Source organism: Amphibalanus amphitrite, unplaced genomic scaffold (genome assembly GCF_019059575.1).
Source record: "Amphibalanus amphitrite isolate SeventyFive unplaced genomic scaffold, NRLGWU_Aamphi_draft 000011F_arrow, whole genome shotgun sequence".
Classification (NCBI taxonomy): domain Eukaryota; kingdom Metazoa; phylum Arthropoda; class Thecostraca; order Balanomorpha; family Balanidae; genus Amphibalanus; species Amphibalanus amphitrite.
In genome coordinates this window covers 1119196-1141756 of record NW_024881507.1, presented here as the reverse complement: position 1 = coordinate 1141756, position 22561 = coordinate 1119196, and the positions used below count along the sequence as shown (strand labels likewise).

Genomic DNA, 22561 nt, shown 5'->3' with positions numbered 1-22561 from the left:
TCGACAATCCATTTGGCTAGACCCGCCCACCCCTGGCGTCATTACGTGGTTTCGGTGTCGGTGGCGATAGCATGACTTGTCGGTGGCGATCGTAGTATAGGAATTTGGGAGTCGATGATTATGAAAATCTCTGCCTCTGGAGCACCGGCAAAATGTAGATGTTTCTTCACTATAGCTGAAGGCGGAAAATTGTCGGAGTCGTCGGACATGTAGCAATGGACTGCCGAAACCGTGGTCAGTCTTCCACAGTAGCTTCCACTATCGGCACATATCCCTCTTCCCACATTTACCTACCTCTCGTCCGAACGGGAAGTTGTTCGTTCTCTCTCAGCGCGGTGGGCGAGGGCCAATCAGTGGGGATGAGCCGCACAAAAACTGGGATGAACGCCCGAGGAGGCTGGGGGCAGACTCGCCGGCCGATCGTCGACCGATGACACCCGCGCTCTGACCGCGCCGTGGTTGTGTGCGTGCGTGTGGGATGATGCGTTTGGTAGTGGAGTGGCGGGTGGTGGATGCTGCGGGAAGGAACTGGGATGCTGTGAATAGAGCTGATCGGTTGAGAGCCACAGCCCGCAATAAGTAATACATCCAAACTTTATTCTGGCCTGTGCTGAAGGTCAGAATATAGTTAGGATGCAGGTATAAGGAAAGAAACCGAAGAACAGTGCTAGTTAATTTTGGCGAGGTACAGCTATTTACAGCACAACATGCTATCCGTAGTCGCATGCATACGGGTACTGTTTAGTAGGCAGAACTAGAATGTATGTGCTGTCACGAGCTAAGCGGATTCGATGAAGGCATGCGGATCGTTCGCATACTTCGAGCCATTTAAATCGATGTAGACCTCATTGTAGTGCTTCTCGGTAAGCGCTCAGCAGCATCCTTGACAGCAAAACATAATGCATAGTCATCATCTCGCTCCAATGCCCCGGCACGCTGCGACAACCCCCGGACAGGGAGCTTATAGCTTCTCAACATTTGTCAGCCAGCGCTGCATCGCGTGGCTCGAGCGAATGGCATGATTGAGGCCCCGTTGGTCCTCTTTTTATGCCACAACCTTCACGAAGGATGCCCATTCGAACAGTACCGTTGGCCTTGCCTGATGACGGAGTGATAAGGAGGATTAGTAGTTGGAATTGCAGTCCATGCCTGTCTCGTGTTGCGGACGTAGGCTCTCGAGTCTCGAGTGCTGCCGACGAAGCCAAACATGTTGTGGGGTGTTGGGTGAAGGTACTGGAATGACGGCACAAGGTGCTGGGCAGGTGAACATATGGAACGCTCAGTCTTCTGGCGAGGATAGGCGGCAAAACTGAACGAGGTGCCGACCTCGACCACTCAGATATAGTTCCATTGATTAGGCAGTAATTTAGCAAATTTCAACTAATTATTGTTTCAGCTTACTGGAACGAATTACATAGTTCCTCTAGTAAGCAAATGTTACAGAGGTTTTCTGACATTGACCTAATTATAGCTTTCTTTCGCCTTCCATCCGATTCATGCACGTCAGTTGTTTACATTTCAGCCATCAACCCTATAATCCATTTTTTTTCGTCGTGCGCTAGTGTCACGGCGCCGCCGATCCGACGGTGTTCGAACCATCTTCTGCCCAAGGTCGGTCGGGCGGGCCGGGCCAGGGTCACTCCCCAGTGACGGTCGGGTGGTGCGGTCCGCGCTCTGTAATTTGTCCGCCGGGTTCCGCATCTCGTCCGCTCGCCATTCCGCCCCTTCTGCGTTAGAGTGCTGCTCTGAAGACGAGAGTGCCGCGGTGGGGAATATATGGCTCAAACGACCCCCGGTAGAGGGGAGGTCGGCTCGACAGGTGCATACGTATGATTTGCAAGTCGTGTGTGAGCCTTGCTGTAGAGGGTAGACGGCGAGTGTTTTTCAAAACACATTTATTATAGGCATAAATTCAAAGCTACCAATAATGATAAACATAGATATAAGGAGGACAGTCCAAAATGTAATTATCGCACACGCTATATGACAAATTATCAATTCAACATAAAATTATAATTGAATCTTCGTGCATAGCCTGACTCTTGTCGGCAATGTTTTTTTTTAAACTTCATGCATACAAAACTTTCACCGGGTAATTTGAATTGTTCGGCGCATATAATGCATTATGTATTTGCAAAAAAATGCAGAATTATGTGTTCACTATACTTGACAACTTTTCCAATTATGTCAGTCATTTGAGAGATGCGTGTCCAACCGAAGTGTCATTTACTCAAACCTGTCTTATAATTGCCAGACCGTAAGATTATCCTGACTTAACGCTCAATGGCTGGGTTACAATCGATTGTTTGGTGAATAATTTACCCAGAACAATGAAAATGACGTTATAGTCTCATCTAGTGAATTTCCCGATTCCCATTCAGATCTCGTGCAGAGTTTCATTAATTTAAGATAGCGAAAAGTGTATGGGCTTGACGGAAAAACTCGTTTTTGTCGAGTTTCTCTTCCGTTTGATAATCTTGTATAGGCATACTGAATTGCATATTGGAATGACATAACATGCTTCAAAAGCTTCGCCAGCAGAGCCCACACTGTCCGAATGTTTTTGGGTCAAGTTTAACATAAATTGATTTCGTTGCCAATTGCATGACAACGCGAGTGCGACACACCACGGCAGGCATGACAGCTCCGCAGCCATTTGTTAAGAGGCTAATCATAAATTTTCCACAGCCGTAGCTGGTACTGATAAAGGAGCCAGCACTGCATTGAAGCATTTTCTGTTTCAATTCACGCGGTTTATATGTATAATAGAAATGCTAATGTATTTCTTAATTTAACTTCTTACTGTCATTTCAATTATGATTACTGTATATTTAATAACAAATTGATAAAAAGATACTGTTCCATGACATAGCTAACGCCGGTGATTGCGTTATCAATTGCCTCCTGATAAAGCCGTTGCAATTTTCAGGTGGTGGCCGTTGGATGACGGCAAGGAAAACTAGTTGATCAAGGAAAGTAACGCCAGCACTCTCCGCGCTCGTGCTCTGTAGATTACTCTGCAGTCTGCACATTGCAGATTGTGTTGTGCGATACTGGCGCCAGACTAACTTTGGCGCGATTTCGATTTTGAATTGCATCATGAATATGAAGGAAAACGCTGCTCATTCAGTCCAACTTTACAACCATATTTATCTTCAAGGCTCGTCGTTTAATTACGCCAACGCTGTTTATCATGGTTCCAATCCTAAGGAATTGAATGCCGAATCCATAATTTTTCGTCTTCTCGACTATCGTTTTGATATGTTGATTCAGAAACTTCGTGCCTACATATTTTTGCTACTATCACATCACACACTTCTGAAGTCAGCACAAATACAAGTGAAACCAAACATCTCATGTTTCTCTGGTTTAGTATATCGTTCCATCACCGGCCTATCACTCAGTCGACTATGGGGACTCTGGTATGACAGAGAAACGCGTCCGCTGCCGACTCCAGTCCGGGGACGTCTCTGTCGACTGGGAACTCCGTTGTGACGGCGCGGCCGTGTCGTCTGCCGGCTCCGGGTATACGTCTCGGCCTGCCCGGGAACTCTGTTGTGACAGAGCGTCCGCTGCCGGCCGGCTGTGGGACGTCTCTCTCCGTCCGTCTCGTCTCCCGTCCGACACCAATGGCGGGCGGCAGCTGCGTGCTGGCCCACATCGCCCTGTGATCGATGCAGCTCTGTTGTGGCGCCAGGAATGCCGCCGGCTGCGACCGGAGATCGAGTACCCAGATCACGGCGGCATCGCCAAAAACCGCGCCCGCCAGCCACCGCCGCCGTTCTCATTCAGTGAGCCGGGCCATTTGGCTGATAGCATCGGTCTCGCCTCGTCATGAGATCTGTGGCGGCTGTCACCAGAGTCATGGTCTCCGGCTGGTGACGACGGTGACAGTGACGGTGACATGGCCAGCCTGGTACGGCAGCTGGCACCGCGGAATGTTGAGGCAGCGGATACCGACTATCGCCACTTTGGCTTTCTTCAGTTGAACTGGACGAAATCTGCGCTTATTAAGAGGTTGTTGAGGAATCTTGACTTTAGAACTAATTGGAGTCAATTAAGTTATTTGAGACGGGTCCTTCCCATCCTCACGGTGCTATACAAATCGACTCACATCCGGGAGACACTCAATTAAGCGATCGATTAGCAAAACAAATCTATAAATGCCAATGTGGATGTGACCCTCTGAAACTCTGCGGCTGACCCGCTGTGACCCAAAGCCTCTTGGAGTTGAGACTTGCAATGGGATCCGCGACCCCGTAGGGCTCGAGCCCCGTTGCGTTTGTCGTTTGTATCAGCCCCGTTGCGTTTGTCGGCCCCAGGCGATGTACCTTGCGGCGCAGTATAACACGCAGGCGCCTGAGAATCGACTCCAACCACTGAGATCTGGCGCGCGATTCAAAACGAGCCTTTTCCGAGATGTGTTTCAAATTCAAAGTCAGGCGTGTACCCATGAATTTTGAAGATAACGCTGATGCAGAAAAGGAAAAAAGAAAACGCGATAATGCTAATTCCTGAGTATTTCAGTAATTATCAATGTTGGCGTCACGAATTGCATGAGCACTACGCTATGGTGCAGGAGTTCTAGTAATGCTTAGACCATGTTTCATTCGCAATTTTCCGTTGTATATTTCTACACTTAGCTACTCTTTTGACAAATGCCAATTTCAAATGCATGCCCAATCCATGAGCAGACCATGGTAAGAAAAGAGGAAGCTGAGCGTCTTCCTTTTCATGGCAGAGCATTACGATGCTGTCATTATGTCGCGGCACATGATTATCCTGCGTTCTTTCCAATCTTCATTAGGCTGCATGAGACGGAAGACCACTCCATAATTTGACACGTTTACGGGTGTCTCAGCCGTCATCCTCCTGTTTCGTTCTTGTCCTCTGGCCCTCCGAGCGGAAGTATCGATCAAAGCATAATAACTGGGTGGTACGTTCGTTTTCGGGACGGTTTGCGTGGTAATAATAATTTCAGGCTGACGACACGCGAAGGTTATAGTTATCTGCTGTCGAATGACACGAATGTCATCCGGCAGACGGCACCTGATGCCGACATCATTTTCACCGTACGAAAGTACCAGCGTCCCACTGAGTCCGACCTTGGCTATCGGAGATCTCGGTAGGTGGTTTAGGGAACTAACGTGGCAAATTGATGGTTGAAGTAGAAAAAGTTGATGGATGATATCCGCTGCATGTTTTTAGACCGTATCCACTGGTTAGTGGTTATGTAGCTGGATATCTGCTACGAATCTTGATTGTACGGATAACTTATTTTGAGTGTTGAGTGTTGACGTGCCTAATGCCTATTGAAACGACCCTGTTCGAGAAAGACATTCTGTGAGGTCCAGGCACTTCCAAAGATGCCACTCCACATTCGAAGTCCACGAGCATTATATCGACTCTGCCAAATAGGCTCTCCTTAACGTCTGAAGAAGCTGACGGACAAATAATTTAGCTTGTCAGTGAAGGTCAGCTCCGCGGGCTAACGAGCAGCCGCTGCCGCAAACCCATGGAGCGTTTGACAACAATAATGCTGGCTGTTGTGAGTTCCATTCCAAAGAACGTCGTGCTTTATTGGGCGGGTTTGGTGATTTGCTAAACGTGTTTCGGTTTGTTAGATTCGCTTTTGTAAGCACTATGAGGCACATGGGCATCTCCGGACACGGGTATTTTATGTAGCATGCTTCGTTGTATGAGCCATGGTCATTACTTTTTCATGAAACAGGTGCGCCGAACGCATGTTGATGTCCATGTGGACAGTAGCTGACTGGGTAAAACAATTCACAACCGGCATATGTAAAATTCAGCGACTAACCAGACAACCTTCGAAACATGCAGCTGTCGGTCCGTGTTTCCTCCGCGGTGAGAAATGACCGGTACCATGCCGAAATTCAGTTTGCTGAAACACGGCATGTGCAGGATATGAGAATAATCCCCACTTATCAACCACAGTTGACGTCAAAACTACGGGGCTGCGTCTGAAGCTGAACTGCTCGAAACTCAGAACTCGTGCGAGGTCAATTGGAGAGGTGCACTACCGCAATAGCGTGATGAAATGCACCCAAATAAATGCACGATATGTCTTGCATAGGCACGTGGGAACATACTGTTATGCTATCCATTGTAAAGACATTTACATTTAGTAAGAAATATTAATAAAGTATTAAGGTCAAAATTTACTTCATATGTTTCTTCTTCCTTCGGATATTTGATAGCTTATTTGGTACCATTTATGTATATCATAGCACAACATCCGACGGATAGCAAAGCTCACCTTTGCAGCGCTTAGGTCGCGGCCCCGATATATGCAGCGCCGGGGTCTGTTGGCGCAACAAAGAGCGTACGACAGCGCTGGTCGGGCCCACTGCAGAATCAAGTGTCGCCTGGCTGCTCAGATACAGAGATTGTCCGACAAGATCAGCAGATACATAATGTGCTGTAGGCCCTCAGCCGACCGCATTACAATGGCTGAACATCTTAATTCTGCGCCGAGACAGGATCTTAAACACGCTACATTACAAAACAAACCATTTACAGGGATTTGCGGAAACGCTTTTAAGCTGTTTTACGGTTACGCAGTTTCATTTTGGCGTCGTGCCTGCTTGTAAAGCGGAAGTGACGTCACATTGGCTGCGCAACAATTGGTATTTCCGTTAGAGATGCTGCCATTTAACTTGTGCAGGCAACTAACGATATAATAGAAGTGCTTATAATTATTGGGGAACACCATTATATGGGTTTTGCAACGACACTTGTTTCAATTATAGTCACGGAACTGAACGAGAAAGCACTTCAAACAGGCCACGCATGCATTAGTTATCACACACTCCATGAAGACCAAATAATTTAATTGCTGCCACGGTGAAAAATGCAAGATAACGCGAAAGCTATTAGTTCAATATACCGTGTCACGCGTGTGAATTTAAAGGTCGAGTGCCATGCGTCGCATGTGCGGCAGGTATTCATCACTCGACATTCTCACACCGGTTACCAGGGTGATACGTTGGCAGCAGGTAACACAGCTGTCAGAGCAACCGTCAGAACACTCGCTCGTCCTGTTCACTGTCCTTCAAGCAGGTACTTTTCTAAAGCGAGGTGACATCACCTATCCGTCATAATCCATTGTGCATTCATTTTTGCGCAATTATCGCCAAATGTTGCATTGTGTGTGCTGTGATTAAGGCCGCTAGTTTGAGCACTAGTCACCAGATGCTCCTTTAACATCTTATCCTGCAGTTGCTGGTGGACTCGGCACTGCGGGTCACTGGAGGCTCGGCCGCTGAGGAACGTCCGGTCACCCTCTCCGAGTGTCACGATAGTCATCTCACCGGCCACTGTCCGCCCAGCGGGACGCCGCCGTGAGAGCAATGAGAGCCGGTGGAACTGGGACGGACCGCGACGGACTGGTGTGCCGTCCACTGACCACCGGTAGGCGTCCGGAGCCGTCCACCGGCCGCACTGCACCGTCCACCGTCCACCGTCCACCGTCCACCGTCTGTCGTTACACCGCCGCCCTTCAGTCCACCGTCCACTGTCTACACCGTGTATGGTCCACCTTCCACCAATCAGTGTCCACCGTCACCCACCTCCGAACCACGGGGAAGTGAAGCCGCGCTGACGCATCCGAGGAAAACAACAATGATAGACAGGTCATGCTTGAGACGCATTTTAATTTCCTCAAACTCGCCCGGCCAGTCGCTGGCAAAAGGCAACGGAAAGAAGTGGGGAAAACGGGGCACGCTCATGGCTGAAGGCCGAAACTAGGTCGTTTCCAGCCAGGCACAATGCTGAGTGAATCTGGTTTGGGAGTTTTATATGGAAAGCTTACCTGGCCACTTCCTCTATTGTTCACTGTTGTTTCGATGTAATTATTATTCTATAGCTCATGAGAATTTCCACTGAGACCTAACCGTGTGAAAATGGTCTAGCGGAAGCTAAAGGTCATGTGGTTACTCTAGTCTATGTGGCACAGTTTCTGCCCATTCGCGATTAAACTCGAGACAAATGAATCACGCTTTCCTTTATGCCCTTGCCGATGCCGATGTTTCATTGGCTATTGTGTGACTTTCCTTGACGGCCATGAAGTACAGTTTTGCGCTTCATCTTGCACATATCACTGAAACTTGGGGCGGCTTGACAGTGACTTACATATGATTGACTGATCTTGAGTGATCGAGTAACGAGAGCTGGGAGAGGGCTTTTTGAGTAGAGTTGCAAAATTTCTCTACCGCACTACCGGCATGCCGGTAATTTTTCACTACCGCAGGTTTATTCGTGGTATCTGGCATGTCTTGCCGGTAGCATGCCGGTATTTTTGATTTTGTGCAAAAAAAAATCAGCAAATAATTCAAACTTTGGACACTAAGAGGCTCTCAAATTGTAGTAACAGCAATATTAGCCACTGCAACTTGCAAGATACATTTTGTGGTAGAAGTTCCATTGCTAAGTGTAGGGGTAACACATGGACCTCAGCATTTCACACTAAATTCACAAGGTTGGTTATAATTAGAATTGTCAAGAATCTACTGTGGTCTATAAAAGGAAGAATACTCATTTATGTTGCAAAAGCACGATAATCTAGTAAGTCTAATGGTAGGTAATACGTATAGCACAATAAAATAAATAAATGTTAATGACAACATTCCCTAGGGGAAAAGGCAGAATCAAAACACCCAAAAACACAATGTTTGGAAACTGGCCTTGAGTCCTGAGATCTTGAGATGTGGTCTGAGAAACTCTACAAAGAATTTGACACTGAAAATCCAGCTGAAAAGGCAGGTGTTAGGTAGCCCTGAGCCTGACTTAGGTCCCATAATTAAATGAAAATGGATTTGAACTGGCATTTTGTCTTATCTTTACAAGAAAACACATCATCCAGGCAAAATTGACAAAAAGTGGCGCAAATCATTAGACAACCAAGGATTTACTTTTAAGATTCTCTCTCCCCTAATGAATGGATGTAATCTGATGACGTAATATTTATTCATATACCCTTTTGGTTGAATAACTGAAGAGAAATGAATTTCTTTGCAGTGAATTACACTACAATGTTGATTTCATTATAATTTAATATTGTGTTGGATAATTTTTATCAATATAATCATTCACGAGGCAGTGGCTTGCAGTCGTTAAACATTTTTTTTGCAGCGTTTTAATCAGCTGGTTAAAAGCCTCTGTTATGGCGCATCTGTTTCGAAATCGATAACCTTGTGTTTGTTCCCGCTTGAGGTTGGAGAGGATGGAAGATATCGTTTTATACATATTGACTATTCTCAGGACCAGTGAGTTATTAACCCGCGCCCCAGTGGCGGTCTCGGCCAACTTCGCCCTAGTGAGGGGGGGCATATGTTACCACCCACCTCTAACTCAAAAACTAAGAGGGCTAGAAAGACGCGGTAAAAAGCAGTCGATAGCTCTCAATACGTACGCTTGAAAGTATTTCGGTCATTTTTCACCTTAGAGCAATATTGGGGTCACCAGAGGTCATCAAAGGTCAAAATTTGCCAATTGTCTTTATATTTTTCAGAAAACATGCCGCTATCTCAGGAACTATGGTAGCTAGAAAAACGCATGGAAAAGCAATCGATAGCTTTTGAACTCTTCTTTTGAAAAGGTCATTATCAATATTGTCCTCAGGTCAACGGTTTAGCCTCCAGAGGGCAAAAACTAAAAAAATAGCTGTTTTTACGAAAAGTGTTTTTCGACAATAACTTTCGACTACAAAAAGCCACGACATTTCTATTGCCAGAATCGTGTTCCCCTCACCGAGATGCGTCGAATGAACTATAATTTGACCTTGAAAGGTCAACTTAAAAATTTGACCTCAGGTCAAGGTCATGACCTGACCGGAAAAGGTCATGTTGCATATCAGTCGATGCGTCTCAACAAGACAAACACAATGAGACCATCCCCAGCGTTCTATCTCTTTCCAATCGCGAGTTATTGGCAAAAAACTGTTTGTAGCCTCAAATGACCTCGGATGACCTTTCTAGAGGCTATCAGCAAAAATGACACCTTGGTCATCACGAGTGGACTAAATCATTGTGATTCTGAAATATTTGGACTGTTCCTGTGCGTACACACGGATCTAGAGGCATTTTCATTTTTCTCCATTGACTTGTAATGGAAAGGTCATGCCACTGACCTGACCTTAGGTCACGGATATAAAAAATCCGAGATATACAAATTGTAGGCTCCCATAACAGCATGCAATCCACCAAGTTTAATACCTTTCTGACAAACACTGCAGGCTGGACATGATTGCAAACTTTTTTTAAGGCTTGGTCAGTTAACTTGACCTGGTGACCTGACCTGACATGACCTGGGGTCAAAAATTTCACACATTGTCCAAAATTGATGTACCAAAAGCTACCTCAAGCGGCGCGGCGCTACGCGCCGCGGTTTTTTATTCACACGCGAAAAACGCGACAGGGTGGTAACATATGCCCCCCCCCACTGGGGCGAAGGTTAACACATTTTTTTACATGATTCGTATCTTATTCACGAACCAGCAAGCCATAGTTGATAGGAAAAAGTAGATGTTGATCTCGCTTCCTCAGTTAGGAAGATGGCCGAATCTGTACTTGTTTACCTATGTTTTGACCATCTAGATTTTAAACATTTGGCTGGTGCCTGCAACATTTTAGGAGAATATGGAAAAGTAGAACACCTGTGAAATGTAAATGTGATTACTGCTCACTGTCCAGTCTTCAAAAACACATTTCAGTAATTCAAGTCCTTTTTGTCCTCACCTTTTTGATGAATGTAATAGTCTTTTTGTAGGCAATACTTCTTTGATTACAGGTGATATTTTAACAGGTATAGACTGGAATGGAGTTTCAAAATTGTGGGTATTTGTGGGGCCAACTCAGCCAAAATCAGCCTGCTGGTATTTGTGGTTGGACAATGGATGGCTGTTGGGTGGGAGGGGCACTGAAACTGCCAAAATGTGGCATCTCTTGCAGGGGTCAGCTAGAATCAAGAATGCAGGGCTTTTAGTATGCCGGTAATTTGGCGGTTTTTTTGCTTGGGGCGTGGTAGCATGCCGGTATCCCAGAAAATTTTTTGTGGGGCGGGGCGGTGCCGGTAGCAGCCTTTGGGGAAAACTTTGCAACTCTATTTTTGAGGGTCAGCTATAATGTCACTAAGGACAGGGGTGGGGTGTCTGGGTGGTGGCTGGTTGGTGACGGTGTGCTGGCAGGACCGGGTGGTGACAGTTGCGGTGACTGTGGTGACTGTGTGGTGACAGTTGTGGTGACTGGACCGGGTGGTGACTGCTGTGGTGACAGGGTGGTGACTGTGGTGACATCCGCGCGGTGACTGATGATCGAGGGCGAGCCACTCGTCGCCGCGGTGAGGCGGGGGCGGTCGCGAAGGCCGGCCACTCCGCGCGATAATGACAGGCCTGATGGTCGGCCCGCACCGCCTGTCTGTCTCCATTTCGCCCACTAATCTGACAGTGCCACCCTGCCTGGGGACCCGGCGACCTGCCGCGAGCCGCCGCCGCCGCCCCGCGCGCCCCGGTCACTCCCTCACACATCTGTGAGACGCGCCGCCGCGGGACTCGTTACAGTTGACCCGAGCCGGTACGATGGAGGAGTGTGTTCGACTTATGACATGGATAGGCTCGCTGCTGGTGTATCATGTCAGTCGGTACAAACCTAACTATCACAGGCAGACGTGTAACCTGAGAGCGACAGTGGCGATTTCGCCGTTACCAGCCAGGCGCTGGGTGGACGGGCCGTGTCACACGGCGACACGCAAACCTGTCACGAACTCTGAGGGCTGTGCGGGGTATGCCATCCAGCCACTAATGATGCGGCCGGCCCTGTCCACGGACAGCACCGGACACGTCAATTAGTGTCCGCGGCACCGCGCGTGACCGCCGCCATGACAGCGCGGACACGGAGCGGAAGGGCTGTCGTGGCATGGCTGTATGTCGTACACGACTCTTTTAGCTCATGAGTTGTTACAGCGTGGCTCTATGTCCATTCAAATGAGCCCCGTGGGACATGTGCAGCTTATGTCAGTGTCAAGTTCTGATCAACTCAGCACGAGACACCCTTGTGCATCGACTGTAGGGGCGTTCCACGACAAATCGACAAATGAAAAATTAAATTTGCACCCTCATATTTTATTCTTCGTTGAAAACTGGTATAAGGGGTTGTGATGGGCGGGGAAGCCAGCTGTGGCAAGGATTTTTTTCTTCGAACAACGGTTTCCGAGATATAGCCTCGGGCAATTCCTGGAGTTCGCGCTGCAGCCCTATGTTTGGCGGCCTATAACTCAGAAACTATTGTTTTTTTACGATAAAAACTTTATATGGTTCAACTCACAATCAACCAACAAACATTTTGGCTATCTCGGATTTTCAATTTTTGAAAATTTTGATCACGTGACCTTTTGTCCTATTTTTCGAAGAGTGACCTTGATATTTTCCCCACTGAAAGTTGCAATTTTGTCTGATGACGATTAAAGCCTTATCAATTGTCATTCATATGCGATAATAAAAAAAGTGGTTATCGCCCTGCGTTGACCTCAGGTCAGGTCATTTTTATGACCTGTCCATTATTACGAGCGGGAGCGACAGCGAGATCTCGAGAATAAAGCAAGATAGCGACAAGCGGTAAACGGTAAAGGTTACACACGGATAAGGTCTATAATTTTTACTGAGGTCATTTTCAGGTCAGGTCAAAGATGACGTCACAGGAGCTAAAAGGAAGTCAAAATAGCAGCACTATACATATATATATGAAGTTTTTCTCGAATAACTTTAAAGGTATCCCAGCTAGGAACAAACTAATAGCACCATCGTGATCCTCTCGTCGATCCGCATCGAAACATATGTATGTTGACCTCGAAAGGTCGAAAGGTCAAAAGTTGACCTTAGGTCACGTGATCTAAGGTCAACTTTTGACCTTTCGACCTTTCGAGGTCAACATACATATGTTTCGATGCGGATCGACGAGAGGATCACGATGGTGCTATTAGTTTGTTCCTAACTCGGATACCTTGAAAGTTATTCGAGAAAAACTTCATATATATGTATAGTGCCGCTACTTTGACTTCCTTTTAGCTCCTGTGACGTCATCTTTGACCTGACCTGAAAATGACCTCAGTAAAAATTATAGACCTTATCCGTGTGTACCCTTTACCGTTTACCGCTTGTCGCTATCTTGCTTTATTCTCGAGATCTCGCTGTCGCTCCCGCTCGTAATAATGGACAGGTCATAAAAATGACCTGACCTGAGGTCAACGCAGGGCGATAACCACTTTTTTATTATCGCATATGAATGACAATCGATAAGGCTTTAATCGTCATCAGACAAAATTGCAACTTTCAGTGGGGAAAATATCAAGGTCACTCTTCGAAAAATAGGACAAAAGGTCACGTGATCAAAATTTTCAAAAATTGAAAATCCGAGATAGCCAAAATGTTTGTTGGTTGATTGTGAGTTGAACCATATAAAGTTATATCGTAAAAAGCCAATAGTTTCTGAGTTATAGGCCGCCAAACATAGGGCTGCAGCGCGAACTCCAGGAATTGCCCGAGGCTATATCTCGGAAACCGTTGTTCGAAGAAAAAAAATCCTTGCCACAGCTGGCTTCCCCGCCCATCACAACCCATTAGACCAATTTTAAGCAAAAAATAAAATATGAGGGTGCAGGGCACATGTCGATTTGTCGTGGAACGCCCCTGTAGATCTCTTGCCACGTTTTTTTTTCGTGGACTGGGGCCTTGGAGTAGCCTCGATAACCTCTCTCGGTACTGTTTCCAAGGGTGCTAGCTTTAGCCTGAGTTATTATAATGCATCAGTGACAATGCTACTGTAACTCTGCCTTGTTACGGCATATCAGATTACCAGTCCGTATTAGTTGTACTCACCTGTCGGATTTGGCCCATGGCTGAAAGAAGATTGGTCGTGTACATAATCTATCGGAGCAGATTTGGTCATGAATTGGACATGTCATGAATAATTTGTCATAGCATTATTATCGAATTGTAGCACCCCAACGATGCAGATGCATCTACTACTCACTGGCTTCAATACCGAATCTGCATGAGAGCCAGCCGTAACCCGGTAGTTCAACACGATCCTCGCATAGCGTTCACATAGTTGCACGCTCTCGCAGCGGCTTTCCTGTATGTGGATTGTGGGACACAGCTGTGCGGATGCGCCGCTGAAGGCTATAGAAGCGTGCACAATAGAGTTGTAACCTGCACAACTAACTAACGTTCAGCTTCACGGTACGTTTCACCCAGGTGTGGCTAGTGCAGAGCGCCTTGTTACATCGTGCCCGAGTCTCACGAATATGTACATGACAGAACCGAGTCATGTGCGACCTGCGTGTCTTGTTAGCATCACCTTCAGAGTTCGCTTACCTATGGTAGCCGCGCGGTAGAAATGATCGAGTAGTTACTTACTGATCCTAACCTGCTTCGCAGACTGCGACTGTCACACCCGCCGAGTCTCACATTTGTACTTATATAACCTCGCTGGGTCTGTCTGGTGATGTCTCCGGCTGCTTTGTGTCCGGTCCCGGTTCATGTGTCTCCCTGTGAGTGCCACGACTTTGTCTCTCAGCTCTGGGTGTCAACAGACCGATAAATCGTGTCTCCGTCTGCGGACGGGGCTGGTCCGGTGCGGTACGGCCCGACTGCTGACCGCCTGACCCAGAGAACACAGGGACAGCACTGGCGTCACAGACCTACGGGAGCCGGCAGGAGACCGGGCCCAGTCTGACAGCCTAATATAACGCACCGGGATACCGGAATGTGACGCGCCTTAGGTGCCTGGATAACGCTTAGATACACAACTCTCCATCGGGTTTTCAATAAAATCACTACAGTCACAAGAAGCGTTACATGTCAAATAGCCATGAATTACCGCTACATAGATTCTGGAGACGATCTGCTTAACATATCAAAGCCAGATCGGCGGACGCGAATTGCTCCATTTACGATGCCTGGGTACAATGAGCGAAGCCGCGATCTATAATTTACGATAGATGAAACACATTGGCCTGCATCACGATTGTATTTCGTGATAACGCTCTTGCACTGTTGATCTATCCCTTAATCCGTGTCCAATAAATACCAGCTTAGTATGGGTTGCAGTAAAGCATGCCTGTTCACCAATCAGCCTTCAATGGGCGCCGAGCTATCGGAGGTGCCCGACTGCCGGTTACAGTTCGGAGAGCCGCGCCGCCGGCGGTGCTCCACATCTGACGTCGGGTGCGAGTCGATCTCCCATCTCGGCTGTCAGTCCGTCGTGGAGCTGTACCCGGTGACCTCTGGGTACAGCTCGGAGAGCGGTGCGGAGTCGCCCACCCAGCCACGCCCCGTGTCTCTGACAGTAATCGGCTGCTGGAGCGACGGTGAGGTTAGGAGGTCCTCTTGGTAACACGGCCGGTGGGACAGTTGGCTGTCCCTCCCTCCTCTCGAAGGGCAGGACAGTTGACTGTCCCCTCCTGTCCTCTTGGAGTGTCCCGCAGGACATTTGGCTGTCCTCTTGGACCTTCCTGACAGCGGCGACTGTCCTCTTGCAGGTCAGGCTAGCTGACCGACCGTTCTCAGGGCGTTGGCCGCTGCAGGAGTCCATAGTGGGAGGCCATTAGGAGCGCACAGTGACCGCAGAGAACTGTCACCTGGGTCAGGATATGTGGCTGACAGCTGTGGCAGTGGGTACACCGGGAACTGAGGGTGTTACCAGGCGGAGAGGGCGCAGGCCCGCTGCCAACTGGACACTGCTGAGATACACCGACATCGCGCGCCTTTGTTTTAGTGTGACCCGTGCTAGTTACCTAATACTGTGGGCCTATAAACTGTATTTGATAATATAAGTCGTGTTTGATCATATCATTGGTCTAGAGATTGATAATTGTTGGTCATCGGCCGAGAGGGAAAAGCGGCATTGGTCGCTAACTTTTTCTTTTTAGAATTATGCTGCTGTTGCGCGTTCTCGTCCTCCATTCCACGAGAACTAATCTCGCAGGTAACTGCATTCTATGAATTCAACTCCTCTGCTTTTCTGTGCTGGTCTAATTGCCAATGCATTGACTCGTGCCTTTTTCTCGAAACCGTCATCGCTGATGTCTAGCTGCTTGATAATGAACCCACACAAAGCTACTAGCTTCTTATCATGGTAAAATCCACATTTTTGTGTGGCTATCTATGTCAGCGGGTTAGATCGAGTCTTGGGATCGAATTGGATCATTTAATTAAAAATCATGACTAGCACGGAAGCGCAACTCATACGTAGGCTCTCCTCCTCCTCCTCCTCCTCCTCCTCCTCCTCCTCCTCCTCCTCCTCCTCCTCCTCCTCCTCCTCCTCCTCCTCCTCCTCCTCCTCCTCCTCCTCCTCCTCCTCCTCCTCATCCTCCTTCTCCCTCCTCATCCTCCTCCTCCTTCTCGTCCTCCTCATCCTCCTCCTCCTCCTCCTCCTCCTCCTCCTCCTCCTCCTCCTCCTCCTCCTCCTTCTCCTCCTTCTCCTCCTCCTCCTCCTCGCCCTCCTCTTCTTCCTCCTCGGCCTCCTCCTCTTTCTCTTTCTCAGTTTCTCCTTCTGCAGAATCCGGCCCACTCTACTGCCGGTGTCTGATCTGGCCCAGTTACTCGCCTTTTAAACTCGCCGTGAGTGTGCCACCGTGTTGGACCATTTATCCACTGATGTCCCAAGTAAAGGTGAATGAGACACTCTAACTGCTTCCTCAGCCGCCGCATTGTGCTCTAACGTTGACAAATGACGAGGCGCGATTTCGCTCCGTTTTACAGATGGTGAGCGCTGTAAGGACGGGAAGATGACGTTTCATTAAGTGATGGCTAAATGTGGAGCCCGGGATAAATAGGATATCTAGGAGACTGGAATGTCCAAGACTCTATCGCTATGTGATTTATTCAGTTCGTGTCACATGCTATTTCTCTGTCCTCGTACGAAGGCTCGACTGAATGACAACATTTTTGCATCAGACATCCATAGCGATCTTGTAAAATTTTTAAACGGCCTATGCCTCACAACATAAAGATATCGGTGGCTCAATGGTCGGTACGATAATGCTTTTCATATACAAAAGTGGCTTTCAAAGTTAATTTGCGTGGCTTCCATTTTGGTCAGTCAGATCATGTGCATTCAATCTCGAGACAACACAGACATTATCTTAGGACTACGAAACATCGTTAAACAAACCTCATCATTACGAAAACTCAATGGCGTTTTCGTAACCCCGCGTTGTTGGGCAAACTTCCAAACGTTCAGTGGTAAACACTTCTGTTTAGTGCACCCGTTGAACACGCCTCTCAGCCTCGCGCTGAAGGTGGCCGTATTAGCCCGGCGACCTCTGCCGCGCTAACGCCCGGTCAGCCCGGGCTGGCAGTGAACACATCTGCCAACGAGCCGTGGGCCCACGCGTGGGAAAACAGTGGCCAGTTGTTACAACAGAGTCGGAGCGGCGGTCGGTTGAGGCTATGATGTATGGCGACCCGGGCGGCGCGGGCCAATGGTTTCGATTGTTTGCCGACGCGGTGCGGTCAGCGCACGGGTGCGGGCGGCTCGGGACCGACCGTCGTGAGACGTGAGGTGGGCTGGACGGTGACTGGCCATCAGCCGGGCACCTGTGGCCGGGATGTAGTCAGCTCTCGCCGTATAACTGCACGTATTGCGCAATCATGGCATACATTGTGCTTGAAAAATAGCGGTCAAGAGGTAATTTTCTGCCCTAAAAGATGCATCAGCTTACGTTTGTGACAGCTTATTTTATTTTACTGTTCTGTTGAAATGGGGACAGTGAATCTATTCTGTTGGAAGACTCGTGCCTTGGGCAGTTGTTGTTACCTATGTAGCCACCCAAGACTCACGACTTTTACGACTTCATTCCGCTCAAACAGGCCGCAAAACCCATGACTTTCATGAGAGAATCCAGTAGCGAGCCACTAAAACGTTGTGTATCGGGTGTCGCGTGAGTCGGTCGGCCAGAGTCGGACACGATCCGTGTCGATCGCGAGCTGTCTCAGCTATGTATGAGGCCGGGTCGTGCTGCCGGCCGCGGCGGGATGGGACGGCGACCGGCAGCTTCGCACGACACGGAGGATGGGCGGCCCACTCTCGGCGGCCACCTGTTAGACCGCGGGGCTGCGCCCGGGGTCCTGTCCTGTCGGACCGCGGCTCCGCCCGGGGTCCTGCATCTGCCCAGGTCATGCGTGTGCTCAGCCGCCGCCGCCAGTCCTGGAGGGACCATAACCATTACCCGGCACGAGCCTGGCGCCTTCCTGCCGCGGGCCGATGGCCGGTCGGCACGCGATGCGCGCCGGCCCGGGTGGCCTCCGTGGCCTCCCGGACCCTCTGTGCCCCCGGATGTCTGCCTCCGGGTGACCTGGCCGACCTGACTCGCACCGATGACCCTGCACGGTTCCGTGCAGTACATAGGTACACAGAGCTGCGCTGGAGAAAGTGTTTCCCTGTTAGTGTGATGACCTGCCAGACACTAGATTTAGCCCTAGATTATATAAGCCCTAGACCTCGTCAAAACAAAGTGAGGCACCAAGAAGTGAAGATGATTCAATGCTTCACCTTCCAACAACTGAACTCTCCGCCCTTCGAATAAGATTTGCTTTACACAGATTGCTGACTCAGCCCTATCTTGGAGTCATCTCAAATTTTCCAGGATGGCGTGATCCGTCTCCTGGCAGCCCTCATCTGCCAAGTCTTGGGCGGCCGGGTCAAAAAGCGGCGGTTGAGCGTTGACCCAGTAGAATTCCTGCGTTGTTGAGAGATTACCTGGGTGTGGCGCGACTCGTATCACATCTGACTTGGAAATGCAGCGGCCGGTGACCTCACCGTACGAGTTGTACGAGAGGAAGAGGGAGTGATTGTGGATGGAGGGGAGAGGGATGGATTAGGGAGAGAGCCGGCAGCCCGTCCAGGTGGTCGCTGGGCGCGGGGGCGGACGGCGCCGCCGCTCCTGCAATCTGTGACATGAGGCATTAGCCGTTTGGACGTGAGGCAGGCGGCGCTGCCAGCTCCAGCGCGCGCTCCGCTGACCGATCGCCGCCTAATTGACAGTATCGACCACGCTTTAATGGAGTGTGCCATGTTTGACTTGTGCTGACACGGTTTCCGTGCGCCGTATGTCTTAATTAGAATTGCTCATAGACCGCTCAGAATAACAAGCCGGGGCGATGCGGTCGCTTTGGGCTAGTGCTGACCGTCCAAAGGTTTCTAACAAAGGGCGAGGCTCAGATTTGAAAAGCTCTAGAGAGAGCTAGTGTGCCTACATGAATAACTGACTGAAACGCTCTCAGTCTGAAGTTGTCCTAATCCCGAGCCATCTTAGAGGTCAACGGCTGTCGGGATGTTGTCAGAAGTCTCCGCGAACCGCGGCCCTCTCTCGGCTCCGCAGCCGATGCCTTTGATCGGTTCACTCGGGCCGCGCGTCATGGGCTGCTGTTGTCTATTGTGACTCGCCGCCCGCTCTCCGACTTCAATGGGCCCGCCTGTCCGCGCTCGTCCCCAACTCCGCCGGCTTAGCGCATCCCGTGTTGACATTGGAATCGGCTCTAGCCGTAAATAGTCAACAACGGTCATCGAACCGGCTGAAGCCACGCACGGAACCGATGGAAGAACAGCGCACGAGAGCCGGTGGGACCGAGAACGTGACCGCCGCCGGCGATAATAATCGTGTCATCCGCGCCGGCGCCGCCCCGTCCGCGCCGCGGTGACCTCTGCGTGTCACCGACACCGTCTCGGGTCAGGTGTCATCCACCCCGGTCGGCCGGTCGGCCGCCACGCGCCGCGCGCCGGTCGTCGTGTCGATGCAGTAACGTGCGACAGGGCCCCGGTCGGCCGTGGCGCGACGCTGGCTGTCTGTCGTCAACTGCCAGCACCGTGTCGGGCCGGGGGCACAGGGGAGACTGACGGCCATCAGAGAGCTATTTCCGTCTGATCCGGGTAGCGAACCCATGTATCAGGTAGCCGACCCGGTCAAACCATGTTCCGCGATCTGTGATGACGCGTGCCGGGTCTCAATTGACGAGCGTCGCCTGCTCGACAGGCTCCTCACGCGCCGGGGGCGGACGGTACCGAGCCGACGTCAGCCGGCCCGCGGCCGCAGCCGCGTGGCTCGCTTCACCGATCGTAAAACATCGCAGATCGAAGATACGACCCACAAAAAGACGGCCTGTTTGTCACGGCAGCCGACTACCGCGCGGCAAAGGCTCATTTGTCGGAGACATGTTTATAACGGGCCAGGTGCCGGCCGGCGGGCCCGGCCCGCTGCGGTTTCTCCCCCAGCAGCGGTGTAAAATCAGCTTTATTGCCTGACCGGAGGCTGCGCGGCCCCAGCTGCGGGTGCCCCAGTGACTCAGGGACATCGACGGGCCAGGTGTGCCCGGTGCTGAGGCGACGGTCAGGTGATCGCGCCTCACTTTATGGCGCGTGACTTCATACGACCGGTACCCAGCCCGGCCACCGTCTGGCCTGCCGCGGGCCGCAATCAGAATAATGCTGGATAACACATGTTTACATAGATGGGTGCTTTATTATTCCTTCAAACAAGTCAAGTTGTCAACTTAGCTGCATTCATACCTTAGTCATGGGTAGCGAATTTGCCACAAATCTCAAATTTATGGAGACAGCCGTGTCACTGCAAAGCCCATTGGTTTGGTTGCATAATGCGGCGTTGGTCGGGAGGATGACTCTCCATATATGCCACTGATGGCTGCTCGGTGTCAGGAGGGACTCCGTGTGCACGGAGATTGCAGCCTGATATCATCGCTCCGTCACCGCGGTCAGAATCTCCAGACTCCGACTATGAAAACACATTAGGGGTACAACCGTTTGGTGTTCGGAACTTGCCACCGTTCGGGACTGTATTTGTCCTCACATTTTGGTAACCATATGACAGATGGGCATGCCAATTCCATTTTTCCAAGCGTTGGTATGTTTTGCCTTCGAGATAATGTATATTTAGGATGACGAGAATTTTCACCTATAAATTTGTTTGCAGATTAACCTCACTGCCCTCACCATCAAACGCAGAGCGCAGCCCTCCATGCATTCCCCGGCCACCTCTGAATCTCGCTTCCAATGAATCGCTGTGCCTGTAAGGCGCTCGTGCCCTATCTCGGACGCTCGGTGCACTACTGGCACGCTCCAGCCTCGATGATTAATGAGTCGGTACAAAACAGAAGCATCTACAATGAGCGGCGGGCGCCGATGACCTGCCGGCTGCGCAGGGGTCGCACGTGCAGGATCCGGCGACCAGACGTCCCGGATGCCTCTCTGTCTGACAGTAGCGGCCTCGGCGGGCGGCCTGAGATCGGCGAGACGGGGGTGAGGGACAGTCTACGGCAGGTCAGAGGGGAGGGGTCGGGGCGGGCGGGACGGGGTGAGGGACAGTCGGCAGGTCAGAGCGAGGTATCTGGGGGAGGGGGCGGGGCGGGGCGGGCCACGCTGACCTCCCGGGAGAGCCCCGCATTGTCGGCCAGTGGGCCGGATCTGGCAGTCGAACCGTGACTGATCCGGGGGCGGGTGTCGTGACCGGACCGGTGTGCGCCGCAGAGGGAGGTGGGGCCGGCAGACACCACGTGGGACGGGCCGACCGACGGGCCGGGGCGGCGCCGTCAGCGGCTCACGGATTGAGTACCTACGGACTGCTCATGCATGGCACTCAGGATACATGTAACGCCGACAACAATATTTGACGGCATAAACGAGCAGCAACACACAGTAACTTCTAACAGTGTGCTACTTTAGCAAACCGCGTAAATGTCAGAATGCTTGATTTGTTTCAGCAAATACCCAGCATGTTTTTTTTTGTTATTGTTGTTGTTCAAACATAGAAATCAGTGTAAATTACGCACAAGTGCCTGGTGGTAGGTATCGATGAGTGGGTCACCGGTCGGCCTCTCCGTCTCTAACGGCGCTCCCTTTTACCGGTAAAGGGCGCGGCGCTGATTAGTGACTCACCGCGGATTAGAGTTGCTGCAGGACACCCGTCTCTTGCCTGATGTTCCTTTTCAAGTCAGCGTGGCCATTCGTCTCCGAGCTAGTGTTCCCTGGGCCTAGCAGTGTTCCGTGGGCCAAGCAGTGCTCTCCGGGCCTAGCGGTGCTCTCCAGGCCCAGCAGTGGCGTTCCGTGGGCCGAGCAGCATTCGTCGGTGATAGGCGGCCCTTGTCATTGGCCGCTGATTTGAATAGGCTGATCCTGATAAGGTGCAGCCTGGGCGTTATCCGCGTGTAAAGCTGCACTGACGCTCGGTAATGACTCGCTATTTATGACACGATCTATTGGACAGTGGAGATGGTGCGGTGTAATGACAGCCAGTCGTGGGGGCTAATTGTGAGCTACCGAGTGTTGCTTATTTATGTGGATATATGTGAAGCCCAAACACTGCAGCTGATAGATTGCTCCTTTATCCTAACAGTTTTATCTGCTTTGATAATGATCCTACTTATGCAAAGCTCATAAGAACATGACCTACTCTCACGAGCTACAAATCTTCCAAGACATGCGTTCCTTTCATGTCTGTAAATCCACTATTTAGGTTCACGGCAGTAGGCCAT

At 50.1% G+C, this 22561-nt stretch overlaps 1 protein-coding gene across 2 annotated transcripts in view; it reads left to right on the top strand.

The window, feature by feature from the left end:
* The window catches only part of LOC122382056 (ras association domain-containing protein 10-like), a 75456-nt gene that overhangs the window by 27067 nt on the left and 25828 nt on the right, over positions 1-22561 (top strand). Inside the window, exon 2 of one of the 2 annotated variants that reach the window (XM_043366962.1) lies at positions 7243-7434. The exons of the other annotated variant lie outside the window; for it this stretch is intronic. The gene's annotated coding sequence lies outside the window, so the exon portion shown is untranslated. The remainder of the gene's footprint in view (positions 1-7242; positions 7435-22561) is intronic. 2 annotated transcript variants of the gene reach the window in all.